Below are 17,407 nucleotides of genomic sequence, written 5' to 3'. Positions count from 1 at the left end.
TACCCCCGAGCCCCCTAGGATGATTCTTTCACACCGCAGGATATCTTCTACATTGCTAAGAGTATCTGATACTTTCGGGGCAGGCTTGCCAGTCCTCTAATATTTAGACAGCACAAACTTAGACCAGGCGGTCTGAAGAAGTGCCAATTTTATCACAATGACTCACTATGTATGATAAATCTGGTGCATGTGACTAGACTTACAGTGTTAGCCACTCTCATCTAACTTTACACTTCTTCCTGGTTGGTCACCTTTATAGCTATCTTTAGCAAAACAAATTCTGCTAGGCCCCTTGTCTAATGAGGCACATCATTAACAGAGGCATAAACACCACATTTTATGCTCAAAGGCCCAGATTTTTTCATTCCGTGTAAAACTGGTGTGATTAAATTAGCTCTTTCTGCCATGTATAGGAGATAGCTTATTTTATGCAATATATAGCAGCTCAGTGAAGCGAGGTATAACCCGACTTATTGGCCAGAATTCTCTTTTGCTGACTGACAGTATCAGCAAGGGGCCAGTAAATGGTATTAATAGAAGTGCTTCCAATGTTTTGCTGGGTTCAGCATATTTCATATTTCCTAGCAGTGCAATCTACCTGTAACATTTTCAAGTAAGCATTATGCATCCATTCTTTCCCACCCTTTATGTTCCGATATGTAAACAGTCATTGGTGTACATTGCCAGTAACCAACAAATAAATATCTTAAAATTGTGAGGAATTTAAAGAATATTAAATAATTTGCAGAACCTCTAATTAGACAGCAATAAGCATGTGTTGAGAGATTCAGGTTATTAATTGTAAATTTATGATGTATTTCTGCCTTAGTATTAAGTAATTGCAATTAGCAATGTCTGAACTAATTAATTATAAGGGATGTGTAATCAGAAAATGCCCTATTGTTTAAATCATTTTTTAATGTTAAACTTGTTTTTTGGGGTGATGGTGATTTTCTTTCTTATTTTCTATTTTACATTATTATACATACATATTATACATTTATAATCATAAAAATCTTCAGTTTTCATTCTAACCACTAAGCCTACAACTAAGCAGAGATTTCCTGTTCTGTTTGTCATGATATGGAGTGGACTGTTAAAATGTGATAAGTACAGAATTAGAGGGAAATGTGACACCAGTATATTCATAGGAAATAGCAGCTCAATATCCCCTTCCCTAAAGAATGACTTTTGCACAGGGCGCAGAGCATGTTTACAAACCTGCCCCATACAAAGAACAGGGCATGAAGATGCTTATTGTTCCTATTCCCTTGAGGCTTGCTGTAAAGCATATCACAAGATACTGTCTTTGAAAAGATACAGACACCGGCACTACTACTAGGAAGCTAGGACATATGGCTGGATGGGTGGAGTATTCCCTTAAACGGAAAAATGTGGTGCTCTCTTGCTGAGGATAGAGTATACAGTCCTTAAATCATCCACACATAGAAAAATGCAAGGGCACTCACCAATTGGCAGATTAGCGGCCGGCGAGGACGCCAAACACTTTCAGCATTACACATAGATAGATATCACAAGATACTGTTAAAAACAGCTAAGGCAATCTGGCTGCCCCCATAATAATGTATTTAAAAAAAAAAAAAAGTACAACTAGAAAATAGAAACATATTAGAAAAAAATAAAATGCATCAGTATATAGGTGCAATCAGCAAACAAAATCTAGTTTAACACATTCACTTTAATTTATGGAGACTAAGGTTAATTGAGATGCAGGTGCACCCGCACCCCGATTCAGCACACATGAAGTTCATCCAGCCAGTATGAACTTCACTGACACTGGAGTTGCTGTGGCACGGCTGGGTCACAGAATGTCCAGTGTTTTGTGTAGTGTGAACCCGGCCTATGGCTGCATCCATGCTTTCCAGGCAGCCTTAAGGCTGTATTCAACTTCTTCAGCCACTGGTAATGCTATATGTTTGGGTCCGGAAGAACCCCAGCGTGTTCATCTCTAGCCAAAGCTGTTTTGGCAGCACAAGAAGGACCTACATAATATAGCCACAGAGGGTTTTATTTTTATGATGTAACGGTGCATAAGTAAAGCTTATGATTCTTCAACAACATAATGTCCAGGAATTCTTATCAATCTTTTAGGAAATGTAAAATCCCAACACGCAAAGGGATTCCCTAGCAAGCCAGCGTGCCATGTTGGGATTTCTTGTTCTGAGGTTGTTTAAAAGACCTTTCTAATGACCTTAAAGCATCCCTCCCCGCTTGCTGCTTATCCTTGCAGCTATTTAATTTCAGTCAATACTTTCCAGGATAGATACATTAAACTTTTATAGGAGTTAAGTGGAGGAGACAAATTTAGCCAACATAAAAATAACAGTATTCTATAAAAAGCCTTTTAAAAATCCCTGGTGGCCGCCACATAACATTGGTAGCTTCTCCAGTAAGACTATTCCTGAGCACTGGGATTTCTCCCTCATTAAGTAGATAGAAATACGTCATGACCTCTTACTGCTGCAATCTTGGATTCTCCTCTGTATAGATATCCTGTGTACATATCATATATCTCCCTGTATATATAAAGAATCACTTCCAGTAAGAGAGCCGTCTAATGGTTGCTTCACATTGATCCAGTAAGTGGTAATATTACCTACTGTACATCAGACTGACTACGTAGGCAAAACATCTACAGCTTTATTAATTGGGAAGAAAGTCAGCAATAGCTGCAAAAAATGGTGGGGGTGTACTATTATTTTGTGCAGCATAATTGAGGGTCCTAGAACTCCATTGAGCCACCACTATTGCTGTATAGGGCACTTTGGTGGGAGCAATAAATGGGGGGCTTGTACTATCTAGGGCAGTGATTTTCAACCTTTTTTGAGCCGCGGCACACTTTTTATACTTAAAAAATCCCGGGTCACACCACCAACCAAAATGGGACAAAATGACACTAAAACAGTACATATTATACATATAGTTAATAATATAGATTCTAAATGTATGTATACTCACTCCTGTTACGATAAACACAAAAGGGATATCCTGGCAGGAATGGCGGAAAGACACACAAAGCTCTTCCTCAACAGTTGTCAGTCTCTCCCTGTTTTTAGTTTTTATCGCAGTCAAGCTTGAGAAGCCCAGCTCACATAGATATGTGGTTGAAAATGGGAGCAATGTCAAAATAGCTTTGTTGGCCAGAATGGGGAACTCCAACAGAGAATGTCAGGAGAGGAGGGGGCTGATCTTATAGGGGAGGTCACCGCAGCACAGAGGATGTCAGGAGAGGAGGGTGCTGATCTTATAGGGGAGGTCACAGCAGCACAGAGGATGTCAGGAGAGGAGGGTGCTGATCTTATAGGGGAGGTCACCGTAGCACAGGATGTCAGGAGAGGAGGGTGCTGATCTTATAGGGGAGGTCACAGGATCACAGCAGCACAGAGGATGTTAGGAGAGGAAGGTGCTGATCTTATAGGGGAGGTCAGGTCACAACCCCTCCCCCTCTCCCCATTAACATCTTGTTTTTTTTTTACTTATTGCCCTTTATAAACATATGGCCATCTGGCCCCCCTATGCAGCCTGGCCCTGCCCCAATAATCATTGTGCGCTGGGCCCAGTCTTACTGCCAGGCAGCCTCCCCTACCTCCAGCCCTAAGCTGTTCGGGTCCCCCCAGTGCCTAATTCAACTTACATGTTAGACAGGCACAGGCAGCTCCTCTGCTTTGCTGTTTTGGGCTGCTCACCTTGTCTTCGGCAGGGGCGGCGGACGGCGGTGCACGGTACAGCTGACTGATGCCAGACGTGATTCTTCTCAACGCTGCGCTGCGTCTCAATGCCCGCCCACCTGGAGCAGCGTACAGACGCAGCGTACGTACGCACACAGGGCAGGGGTCAGAAAGCTAAGTGCGGCGTGGGGGCGGCGCCGCGGCGGACTTCACGGATAGCGCGATCAGGGGCCCACTCTGCTGCTGTGTAGTGTAGTAAGACGAACTTTCCCCGCGGCACACCCGACCATGTGTAGCGGCACACTAGTGTTCAAGAAGATGTAGGAGACCGCACTTCCAAAAAGAATATCCACTTTATTCACACCTTTTTTTTAATTTTTTTTCAACCGCGGCACACTGGTTGAAAATCACTGATCTAGGGAATTCCATTTACCAGTATTATTTTTGCAGGTACAGATGAGTGTTAACTGGGAAAAGTAATCATATACATGTCACAGAAAATGGGATAAAATTCACTTAAAATCACATCCATGTTTACTGATACTACCACTTTCCAGCAGTATGCAGAAAAGATACAATGTTAGGCTAAGTTCACACAACGTAAATTATCAATTAACCATGCAGAACACAGAACATGTGAATGCAGCCTTAGACTGTCCTCACACTGACTATTTTTGTAGCATCTTTTAGGGTACAAACCCACACACCGTATACACAGCAGATACGCTGCAAATAAGCAGCAGATTTGATGGGGCAGATTTGATGCTGTGTTCAGTTATTTAGATCTAATCTGCTGCATGTTTGCTGCGTATTTGCTGCGTATCGCAGCAGTAAATACGCTGCATATACGGTGTGTGGGTTTATACCCTGAACATACTTTTTTTTTTTGATCAGTGAACTCAGTAAGAGACATGGAAGTTCACCAATAAAACAGAAAATGCATGTTAAAATACAGAGTCTCACACCATCTCTGCATGTTTATCAGGGAATCATTGCTTCTGGCTGGTAAAGCCATCACCATGAGGTGAATTTGTAAACGTCCTCCGAGACAGGCAACCTGGATAAATATAGTGGAAAAGGTGGTGGTCTTTGAAAGGCTGGCATATATACACGGTGCCTCACCCCTCATGAAGTTCATATTAGTGACATGGTATAACTTCAGATTCCTTGCGTTGTGCAAACTGTATGCGTGTTGTTACTGGAACTGCACCAGTTAACCCTGTTCATGGTACTTATTTTATGTATTGTATATTGTTTAGTATATTGCAGATATATTTGCAAAGTTGGCCACTGCATTGTCCCGGTTGATATCATTTGCATGTGTTGTAATATGCACATTTATTTTATTAGGCTAGGTTCACACTGCGTTTTTGCAATCCGTTTAACATATACGTTTTATGGAAAAAACGGATGCAAAAATGGATGTAATTGTGTGACATCCATTTGGATCTGTTTTCCATTGACTTCCATTATAAAAAAACCGGATCGAAACGGATGTGTTTTTTTAAACGTACAGAAAAGTAGTGTTGACACTACTTTTCTGTACGTAAAAAAACACGCATCCGTTTTGATCCATTTTTTTAAATAATGGAAGTCAATGGAAAACGGATCCAAACAGATGATACACAATTGCATCCGTTTTTGCATCCGTTTTTTCCATAAAACGTATAAGTTAAACGGATTACAAAAACGCAGTGTGAACCCAGCCTTAAACAGTTTTTAAAAATGCAGTGTAGACACAGCCTAATACTAAGCAGTCGCCCTCCTCATAAAAAGTAGGTGTGTGGGCTCCTATTTAGCAGTATTTTGTAACTATGCAACACACCCAGTGGTTGTGGAGGTCTTGACTGAATGGGGGAGAAATTTGAAAGTGAATAGACTTGGACATGGAATGGATACTGAGCAGAACTGAACTTGATTTCTGGGAGTGTATGGAATGAAAACCCAGTAGCACTGAAGCACTGACTTGAACGGGTAATATTTACATAATGTTATAGGTTAGACCACCAGAATAAAATCTACTGGTGGGCCCCAGGCACCCCTGTCTGACACTTATCACATAATCAGCATCTAGGGTGATTTTGGTATCTAATATTGCATAGAATATTCGCCTGTCATTACAGCGCAGCGCATATTTATATGGTTCCCCTGCTCCCAGCAACTTATCATAGATGCTGCCCCGGCGGGGGGACTCTATTACAGGCATTCCACGTCCATGTTCCGTGCAGCCTTAGACCATGTTCACGCATTGTATGAGGCTGGCTGTTCATGGAACAGCCAGGTCATGGAACGTCCGATCTCAGAAAAGATCATCCAAGCCAGTAGTACCGGCCTGATGATCTTTAGCGCATCCGTGCATGCCCGCATCAGAACTCCCCGCTGCACACAATGGAGTATGCGGCTAGAGCCGCACACTCCATCGTGTGAACTAACAGGGTTTTCTGTGGCCGCTATTCATTGAATAGTGGCCTCAGAAAACTGACATGTCAGTTTTTCATGCCGCAAGGGATCCCAGCCCAAGTGTGTACTATGTGTATAAACTCCGTCTGGGATTCTCTCAGCCTTTAGCACAATGTAAGTTCAGCACTAATCACGGCCATTGCAACAACGGCCGTGATTACTGCGGAACTTACGTTGTGTAAACATAGCCATATAGGCTGCATTCACACATTCCGTGTTTGTCCATGAATCATGGACAACATGGACAGTGAATGCCTGTCCTGGACTGTTTCCTTGCACGGCATGATGTAGCAGTATCGCCGCAGCACTGTAGTGCCACTCAACATTTGTCCCGCTCCTTATGCAGCATTTGTCATTATAGACTACTTCCACTAGATGGCATTGGCAGGTTATAAATCTCTTGGTGGACACCTGAGCAGGTGAGGTTGCTGTTCCTTAGGTGTACTGGTCCCTCAGCTACATAGGATTTGTAATAAATGTCTGGTCACTGGTAGATAGATGTTAATGAAGAAATTTAATGGAGATAATTTTGTGCGCTTTCTCAAGATCAGAGGTCGGACCTTACTAATCAGTTTGATATATAACTTGATGAGAATGGAAATAATCCTTTAAGTAACACATGCAAAATGAAATAATGGAGTCGTAGTTCAGAGATACAAGAACACAACAAATCTGGAGGAAAGTAGTGAAGGGGTTAAACTTGACTTGCTGCAATATAAGTCACAGATAAGAAGACGGCTCCGGCTCCGGCTTGCTTCGGGGGTTATCACTTCGGGGGCTCTGGCTTGCTTCAGGGGTTCTCGGCACGTCTCGCTCAGCCAATCAGTGCACTGCCGCGGGGCAGCGCACTGATTGGCTGGGCGGGACGTAAAGACATCGGGAGTCCTGAAGCAAGCCGGAGCGGGGACCAGGTGAAGTATAGCCTCGGGGGTTAAGGGGGGCGGGCTGCGGACAAACTCGCAGTGGGATGTGCATCCTGCTGCGAGTTTGTCTGCCCATAGAGCTTACTGGGCAGGGATCTGCAGCGGATCTCGCTGCGAATACGCAGAGAGAAATCCTCTGGAGATCCGGTATGTGTGAACGTACCCTTAAACAGGACGATTATTGGCCATAACGGCGTATAATTATTCTGTGTAACAGGGCCTTTAAGTGACTCTGTACCCACAATCTGACCCCCCAAACTGCTTGTACCTTCGGATAGCTGCTTTTAATCCAAGATCTGTCCTGCGGTCCACTTGGCAGGTGATGCAGTTATTGTCCTAAAAAAACAACTTTGAAACTAGCAGCCCTGTGCCAAACGGCCATGACTTATGCTGCGTTTATACGGAACGATAATTCGCCCGATCGTATGATTAACGATTTTGAAGTAACTATTTTTTTTTATAACGATTATCGTTTAGACGGAATGATATATCATCCGGAAAAATCGTTTTGCGATCGTTTAAGCCTATCTCGCATATAAGTAAAATCGGTGAACGACTGTTTACACGGAACGATCTGCGAATATTTTGCGAACGGGGATTTAAGAACATGTTGAAAGATCAAAATGAACGATTTCTCGCTTGTTGTTCGATCGTTCGCTGCGTTTACACGTACGATTATCGTTCGAATTCGATCGTTTTCGTGCAAATTCGCACGATAATCGTTCTGTGTAAACGCAGCATCAGATTGCGTATGCATTAGGCTAGCACACCCTCTCTGTCCCTCCACCCCACCCTCCTCATCATTAGAAATGCTCCAGGCAGATTGTCTCCTATTCATCATTTTTGTCAGCACATGGGCTGTATCTAGAGATGAGCGAACCTCAATCATGCTAAAGTCCATCCGAACCCGGTCGTTCGGCATTTGATTAGTGGTGGCTGCTGAAGTTTTATAAAGCTCTAAGGTTGTCTGGAAAACATGGATACAGACAATGACTATATCCATGTTTTCCACATAGCCTTAGGGCTTTATCCAACTTCAGCAGCCACCGCTAATCAAATGCCGAAAGTCCGGGTTCGGATGGACTCGAGCATGTTCCAGGTTCGCTCATCTCTAGCTGTATCGTTAAGGCACCTGTGCAATGTTCAGACAGGAGAAAATGTTCTAGGGGCATTCCTAATGATCAAGAGGGTGGGGAGGAGGGACAGAGGGGTGGTGCAAACTTAGGGCACAGATTCTCTAAGCCCTGGCCATTTGACTCAGGGCTGCAAGTTTAAAAGTTGTTTTTAAGGTCAATAACTGCATCACCTGCCGAACGTACAGATCTTGGATTAAAAGCAGCTATCTCAAGGTACAAGTGGTTTGGGGTGGGCAGATTGTGGGTACAGAGTCGCTTTGACACACAATACTCACATGTGAATGCAGCTAGTGCTCATACTGTAGCATGGAGATCCCCCATAGACTTCAACATAGTAAACTAGAGATTGTTCAGGCTACTTCCAGTAATATACAGTAATTTACCTGGACTCAGTAATGTGGTTTGCTGCATTATTTTGTCCTGTGAAACATTGTAATCCAGCAGGAAACAGTCTGAGCATAGTCACCAGCTAAAGTTACCTGCTGCACTGTATCACAGGATACTTCAGCCTCCTTTTGGTGGGATTTGAAGAATAGCTATGATGCACTGCATAAATTCAGCGTGAACCTAAGAAAAATTATGCTCAGTGTTCCTCCAGTGCCCTGTGTCCCTCAGTGTTACCCTGGCATCATCCTCTCCAGCAGCCACAGCCCGCACAGCTCTGGGAGTCGGGTCGTGACATCATCATGTTATCCAGGAAGTGAAGCCTTGATGCAGTAGTAAGTGCAGGGAAAAAAGCACTTTATAAGCATTTCCCATAATAAGTGTATATTGGTGATTTGTATAACTTTGGGGGGCAGTACAATACTTTAATTATAAAATTTCACCGACTTCTCCTTTAAAATAAAGTTGATAATAAAACTGATAGCCATGCAATGTTGCTGGTATTATTGGTAATATGGCAAGGCTCTTGGTAAAGAAATGGTGTGCTTTCCACTGTGTTTGAAATGCATTATGAGGCTATGTTCCCACATGGTATTTTGGTCAGTATTTTGCAACCAAAACCTGGAGTGGATTGAAAACACAGAAAGGCTATGTGCACACATGGTTGAAATTGAGTGGATTTACAGTCAAATAATTATCTTTCTTTTTTTTTTTTTTTTTAAACAATGGCCGTTTTTTGCCATTAAATGGCGGCCCTTCATAAAATTACAACAGTGTGTGAACAAAAATACTGTGTAGGAACAGAGCCTAAATGTGAAATAAAGACATTAAACAATTCTTCTGACCTTGATCATGCACTATGACTGATACAGAAGTAGCATCTGAGCATCATATCATGGGCCATAGAGAGGCACAATTACTAAGAAACAATGCCAAGTCCAATGCCATGCACTGTAAGGAAATGTGATTAGAAATCATTAGGAAGGTCTGATGTCATGAGCATACCTCTTATACAGAGAGGCAATCAGATAGAATACAAGTCCATTGTAATGCCACACTGTTTTAAAGAAGGGTTTCCTATTGGATAACTCCTGCGTCACTCAATTTTTGCGACCACTTCCAAAATGAATGTGGAAAATAGTAATCAAGCATAACAGTGTTGTCTATTGGAGAAACACATAATAAACTCTTTGGAATGCATTGATGCCGCTGAAGACTGTATTCGTTTTGGAATATATATCAGTATGCCCTGGATCAACACAAGCCCCTCCCAAATGTGCATTTCAGTGTCTCCCTTTGTCAAGGCAGGTGCCGAAACACATATTGAAGTTCCGATATGTTCCCAAGATACAGCCATGGGTGGGGTCGGGGAAGAACGTGGGAGAATGCGTCTTTTTCCCGCTGTCAGAGTAGCGTCACGCGTACAGCAACTAATCCGCAGTGGATTTGATGGTGCAAAATCGGCTGCGGGTCCCTTAACTGTCATTCTGAATAGGATAACATACTCAGATTAAGGGGGCCGGCATTTACATACTCACAGCGAGTATGTATTCCTACTCAGAATGACAATTAAGGGATCCGCTGCCGATCAGTTACGTGTGAAGCTATCCTTAATCAAATCCCACTTGTTCACTAGAGTCTGGAGTGAAAGAGTTGGACATTCAACCATCTGGCGGTTGGAACACACTGCTGCACACTCCCTAGTCTCCTGGCTGTATCTCAGGATTGCAGCAGGTCTCAGCACCCACTGTGATCAGTCACTTCTGACGTGTCTTAGACGTGGCATAGGTTACTCCAAATGGGTATGTGCACACTGAGTAATTTTGATGGAAACTCCATAGCGGAATTCTCAGCTCGCGGACTGCGGTGGGCACGCGTCTTCGCCCGTGTCATAGACTCCATTCTTTGCAAGGGCGGATTCTTTCATCCATCCAAAGCATGATAAAGTTCATTCTTTGGACGGAGGGCGGAGACACGTGGAGATGCGCTCCCGACGCAGTCCACGAGCTGAGCATTCTGCAACAGAGTTTCCGTCAAAAATACTCAGTGTGCACATACCCAATGACAGTAACGCTTTCAATGACAGCAGTAAAGGTCTCTGGTGACTACACTTGATGGCTGGGGGTGGGGGCATTCAAAAGTTTGCTATGGGGCCCAGCCATTTCTAGTTACACCCCTGCATTCAGTTCTGTAATCAAAGGGAGCTCTGGGTGAATCAGAGTGGCTCTCATAATAAATCTCTTATAAACAACCATAGACATCATCTGCTTGGCCATCCATGACCCAGCAGGCAGAATGAGTCATCTCATGCATCATGATGTCTCAAAGTTGTTCTGAAGACAAAAGAGGATAAAATTAGAATCAGTAGTAGAGACAAATAAAATTGTATATGATGTGAAACCTACCTACAGAATAACTTATTTAATCGGTTAAACTTTATGATCATGTACAGCAGTTTCCATTACTCTAAAAGTAGATGTTATTATCAGTCTTTTATTCCAGCTGATTTTCATGTATGCAGGAAGCTACAAAGGAAGGAAATGTAAAACATAAATAAAGAAAGATTTAAAGCTGGCTCCTTTAAGGTTTGAAGGGAACCTGACAGCTGTCTCATGCTGCTCAAACTACGGGCCTTGAGTGACACATCTCTCCCTGGAAGAGATGTGTGGCATTGCATGGATTAGTTAGATATGGATTAGTTAGATATGGCTAGCTGTGGGTTTTTTTACTCCATGGGGGAGATTTATCAAACATGGTGTATAGGGAAACTGGCTCAGTTGCCCCTAGCTCTCTGCCTGTCAGCGCACTCAGAGGGGATGATTGACAGGCAGAGAGCGGAGACTAGACACGGAAGGCGAGCTGCCCAGATGACTTCCTCCCCTCCTCCTACCTGTCACATGCTCAAGTGATTAAACTCATTCTTCTCCAGTATAAAGCTCCTGCAGCAGCCACAGCCGGTACATGCCGCAGCTGCTCCAAGAGCTTTATACAGCGCTCCAGGGAACCATATCAGCCCAATTTAAAGGTTGTTGTTCAACCTCCCCTTTGAATCCCAGAAAGAGATCGTTTAAAGCCCTAAGTTAGCTCTGTTACCCAGCATACTCAAGTCCACTTGCATAGTTCTGACCTTAGGATTCCCACTAACAGTAGAGAAGTACCTTTTGTTTCTGTAGATAATCATAAAGAACTCTCTCACTTCCTGCTTTTCTTCTTCTTTGGTTTAGTTTCTCCTCCTTCTCCATTATCTCTTTCCCCTTTATCAGCACCAGACAGGCTTGTCTGGCTGACTAGGCCTTGACTGGCCTGCTCACAGAACAGCAACCAGCTACACTGAATACTGAACTGAACAGACTGAACCCTACTTCCTGTTACAGCCAGGGTTTTGTGTGGAGCCTGCTCCACCTATGTGCCAGCAAGTTCTGGAAAGAGATGGAAGGTTTACAATACCTAAAGCATTACCCACTAAAGACTGTAGGTGTCACTGTTGCTTAACAGTTTGTGTAGTGTGTGTTGAGGCAATGTAACCCATTCTCTGCCTGACAGTTAGACTGGTACAGGGAATACTAAGCATAGTTTCACATAAGTAAATGTTACCTTGTAAAACATATAATAAATCACTTGTGGGCAGGTGCCAAACTAAGCCTCTGGTGTACTACACATCATTAAAGAGGACCTTTCACCCCCCGTGCCGGGATGACAGGCTCCCGACCCCCCCGCTAGAGCCCCCTATAGTTACCTGGCCGCGCCGGGTCCCGCTTCTAGATCCGGTCCAATGAAGGAGATTTCAGCGCCCGAAGCCCGGCGCGCGCGCTCCTGAGATTAGTCCGACGCTCATAGAGATTGAATGGAGCATCAGACTCACCATTCATTCTCTATGGGCATCTCAGGAGCGCGCACGCCGGGCTTCGGGCGCTGAAATCTCCGCCACCGGACTGGATCAAGAAGCGGGACCCGGCGCGATCAGGTAAGTATAGGGGGCTCTAGAGGGGGGTCGGGAGCCTGTTATCCCGGCATGGGGGATGACAGGTTCCCTTTAAGATTGAATTTGAACAATACACCAATGGCCATCATCGCAATGACCGCCGCCAAAGTATACTAAATAACAGCCAAAAGATAAAAAAATATATACTTAGCCTTTAATCTCAGGTGTCTTTGATAAGGCTAGTGAACCATCTTAAAATGAATGTTTAGAACGTTGTACAGCCAGTTCTAATAATGAAGCAGACACTTCAGATATAAAAATAACTTTTTGACCACATACAACTGTGAACATAAAGAGAGAAAAACTATTTATAAAAAAAAAACATTGGTCTATTTTAGAACAAATCCCACTGCTTAAAGAGCATTTCCCTGCTACACCAGGTTTTACTTTCCGGAGAGCCCCTACCATAAAAACGTGCTTGCACCCAGTCAGCTGAGGCAACATAAAATCACAAACACCAAGAAACATAATCCTGGATCATATAGATGTTGAAATAAACAATGTTTATGGTTTCTATCTATAGTTGATGGTATTACTACGTTTCAGTCATTAGTTACAGGAGAACAGTTCACATTACAAAACCACTTAAGGGTATGTTCACACTGAGCAAAAGCAGCAAAATTTTGAGAGATCACCTGCGGAATCCCACCTGCTTCAGTGTCCCACAGTGTCTCTATGGAAGGGCTCACGGGCTGTCAATTCTTTGAGTGAAGAACGATGGAAGTGGAGGCGCACAGGTCCTTCCATAGAGACACTGATGCAGGTGTGATTCCGTGGGGAAATTCTGACGCCTCTCTCCAGTGTGAACATACCCTTATATGTCAATCTCGATATGTCATTTATTTAATACACTGTGGAAGTCGCTACAATATGTTTATGCAACTTGAGTAGCCACTGTATTAATATGAAAAAGGGATCCTTAAAACAAGGTTTATCAAGCCTTATTTAGAAAAACACAATATGGATTTTTCAGCTCATAATATCATACCTATAGATATGGTGCCTGAGAGCACTTCCAATAGGTTTAGAGCACTGAAAACCCAAGCCGGCGGAAAGGCATGTGGCCGTGCGCGCGGACATACTGCGGAATTCCGCAGACATTATCCGTGAGAATTCCTCAGTATGAACCCACCCTATCTTTGGAGATTCTAATATGGCTGAAAGCAAGTTGATTGACCTGAACTATCGTAATCTATCGTATCGCTCAGGTCACTAGGATTTGTGTCCTTTATAGAGCAGAAAAATGCCCCTTATCATACTATTGTAAAATTGGCCTTTGTCTGGCCCTGTCACCATGATTCAAAGCTTCTAATTTGACGTTTTTCTTTTTTTACATTTTTATTTACCAGTAGTAGATTTGCACTTCACTTGATAGATGGAAAGGTACAGTGACACCATTGCTTAGAGGAACCAGATTACCAATCGCGGCTGAGCAGCTGTTGACGCGCTGGAGGGGGGCCGGCATGAGGGAGGGCTGGAGCGGTCCGGCCGGACTCCTGAAGATGACGTCATTGTCCCAAGATGGCGGCCGGGGTCAACAGCGATTCCGTAAGTATAATGCACCACACGGGTCCCCCCACCACACGGGTCTAGCGTGGGTGGGGGGAAACATGGGAAAGGTGGCATTTCACTTAAATAACATACATTACAAAGTTGTATAACTTTGTAATGTGTGTTATTTAGTGAATAAATGCTTTACACCCCTTTAACAGAAATGAGTGCAACCTTCATTATATCAGAATTTCAGGCATTTCCGGTTGGTAAACAAGGATACCTGAACTTCTAGATGACTAGAAGTTGACTACCTGCTGATCTGGCAGTGGCTGTGCCGGATTATCCCCCCATAGGACGAGGCCTTCACCGATCAGTTTATGGTGCGTTTACGGAAAGAGATTTGTCTGACAGATTATTGATACCAAAGGCCAGAAACAGACTCCTAAAGAGGACCTGTCACCTTCTGTGTCGGGGTGACAGGCTCCCAATCCCCAGCTAGATCCCCTTATACTGACCTCATCCCACCGAGTCCCTCTCCCAGAGTCGGTCCCAGGACGGAGATATCCTGGTCAGAAGCCGACGCGCACACTGTGGAGATAGGTCCGGCGTCCATAGAGAATGAATGGAGCCGGACTAATCTCTGCAGCGTGCGCACGGCTCCATTAATTCTCTATGGACGCCGGACCTATCTCCACAGCATGCGCGCCGGCTTCTCGCCAGCAGGACTGGCGAGATGAGGTCAGTATAAGGTGATCTAGCTGGGGGTCGGGAGCCTGTAACCCCCGCAACGGGGGGTGACAGGTCTCCTTCAAACACAGAACACGTCATAAAGGAAAGATTGAGATTTCTCCTCTTTTCAAATCCATTACTGGCTTTGGCTTCAAAAATCTGTCAGATAAATCTCTCTGTGTAAAGGCACCCTAACTCTGGATACAGCTTGAGAAGATTACTCTTGGGTTTGACATGATAACCTGTAGTAGGGCATCCAACACATATGATCACAACATGGTGGTTATCAGGTTGCTAATGTTGGCAAGATCATTAAAGGTGTGGAGCAAGCAAAAAGGTCTTGCCAAATTGCTTCAAGGCACCACGGATCACCACAGAAGGACCCAGACTGATGACAACAACAGGAACACAGTAACTACACTACTGGAAAGATAGCAAACTTACTAGCTTAGCTATTCTTACTGGAAACTTCTCACCAGCAGGAGCAGTAACTGGATAGTGTGCACAGTTTGCTGGGCTTGGTTGGGCCAGACTCCAATGACTTCTCTCCTGTTAACCTGGGGAAAAAAGTTGTATTAGGGACTCTCTCATTGGTCACATGGCCAAGGTCTTCTATCCTCGTACAGAAGTTGCACAGTTAGGCTATGTTCACACTGCGTACGATTCCGGCCGCATTTCGTACGCCGTCGTACATGTGCGGCTGAAACTTTGGGCGTGGGAAAAATCAACATGCGGCCGAATGTGTACGAACCGCGAACATACACCCGTAGTAGAGTTATGCTTCCCTAGCTTGTTTCGAAGCGATCTGAAACAGGTAATTTACTTGGAAATCTTTGCCCAGCCCAATAAAACTCACAGAACCTCTTGGATCGAAAAATCAAGTTCAATTTGGCTGAAATAAGTACTTCGTATGGGACCGCATGGAAATCCACGGCCGTGAGTTGGAACATTTCCGTCCTCAAACAATGGTCTTGTTCATTTTTCACGGCGCCGTATACGATCCGGTCGTAAGTTCATACGTAGTGTGCACTGTGCGGACGTATATCGTATACTTTCAAGAGAACGCATCAACCTCAAAACTACGTGCGTATATTCGCGGTTTGCACTACGGCCGGAAAGATACGTAGTGTGAACATAGCCTTAAACATCTACACTGCAAGTTAACTTGTATGCAAGAAATAAGAATGTATTTTAGTGCAATGAAAGAAAAACATTTTAGCAGCCTCTTACAGTACCAAAGTAGAGTTATGCAACCACCCGCCAATTATGCATTGGATGGTGGATAATATAGTGGCTCTGGGACACTGCACTGTCACCACAATCATTAGATAACTGTGCTGTCAACGTGCAGTTTTCATATCACTAATAATTTTCCAACAGTCACAGATTGACAGGTACTGGTTCCAAAACAGAAAAAAATTCTTACGTGTTTGGTGATATTAGTAGTTCCCCTTTTAACTTCAATTGTTGGTGTACCACATCAGAACAGCCCTTATGCTGTATGCACATATGGCATGACCGCGAGCACGCGTGATCACATATTTTCCATGTCATTTGGCTGTGCACATATCTCTGTGGGTAAGAGTGAGTTATGTTATATTTAGCCTGCGACATATTGCCCTGCTATAAACAGTAAGCCTTTCTAATCACAGCACCACTGCTCATTGAACTTTCTAAGTCTGTGTTCCATAAATAGCTGCAGTTCAATACCTTCCAATCAGAGAATGGCTATAAACAGGCCCTGCTTAGCCCTGGAGCATTTTCATTGTTCATTCCATGCAGTGGTTTTTTTTTTGGTTCTTTTTTCAGTGTTTTGTTGCTCGAGGTGTTGACTGCCACCACTTATATCCCAGGCTGATAGATCAACAGGCGGCTTTGTTGTTCCAGGGAAAGCTGTGTGTCAAATCTGTCACAATCCAAACACACATCTAACTCGATCGATACAACAGACTTTCAGATGCCATAAAACAGAAGGATATTTTTTTATTGTTTACCACAAACGATGGAAGAGATGGGGTATTAATTTAGTTTAAAATATTAGTGAATAGTGCAGAATAAAGGTTTACTGAACTCTTTATTGAAGCCGGGCCATTTGTTTATTCCAGTCCTGGAGTAATAAAGCATATGGCTTCAGTTTAGTAGACTCTGTATGGAACATCAGCACATAGCATTTAAGTTAAACCTAGGGTTCTTGGGAGATGATTTTGTGGAGGACAGTAACTTGTCCACTGCTGATCATAGGGACAGCAGACAAGAGGGCGGCAGGGCATGTTTAGAACAACTATTCTGAAACTCATAATCTTTTTCATTTTATGTTTGTGTAGCTCTTTGTCAGTGAAATGTTTCATTGATGTATAGTGGAGATTAAATAGTAACAAATTAATGAAACTAGGATCCCGTAAAACAACTGAAAACTTCACTGAACAGTTCTGCACAAATTCAATAAACATGCAATATTGTATAGCACAAGAAAAAGGACAACTTCTACACTTTAAAGCAAGAGAAGTTTGTCACTGTCCCTTTAAAAATACTACTAGCTTCAGATTAACTGGACACTTGGGGGGAGATTTATCAAAGGGTGTAAAATTTAGACTGGTGCAAACTGCCCAC

At 43.5% G+C, this 17,407-nt stretch overlaps 1 protein-coding gene across 1 annotated transcript in view; it reads right to left on the bottom strand.

Annotated features, from left to right (window-relative positions):
• The window catches only part of MVD (mevalonate diphosphate decarboxylase), a 183,147-nt gene extending 167,841 nt beyond the window's left edge, over positions 1 to 15,306 (bottom strand). Inside the window, exon 1 of the mRNA XM_069966284.1 lies at positions 15,242 to 15,306. The gene's annotated coding sequence lies outside the window, so the exon portion shown is untranslated. The remainder of the gene's footprint in view (positions 1 to 15,241) is intronic.
• Between the last annotated feature and the right edge of the window lie 2,101 nt (positions 15,307 to 17,407).

The sequence above is a fragment of the Dendropsophus ebraccatus genome, chromosome 4, assembly GCF_027789765.1.
Source record: "Dendropsophus ebraccatus isolate aDenEbr1 chromosome 4, aDenEbr1.pat, whole genome shotgun sequence".
Taxonomy (NCBI): Eukaryota; Metazoa; Chordata; class Amphibia; order Anura; family Hylidae; genus Dendropsophus; species Dendropsophus ebraccatus.
This window is presented reverse-complemented; position numbering and strand designations above follow the sequence as displayed.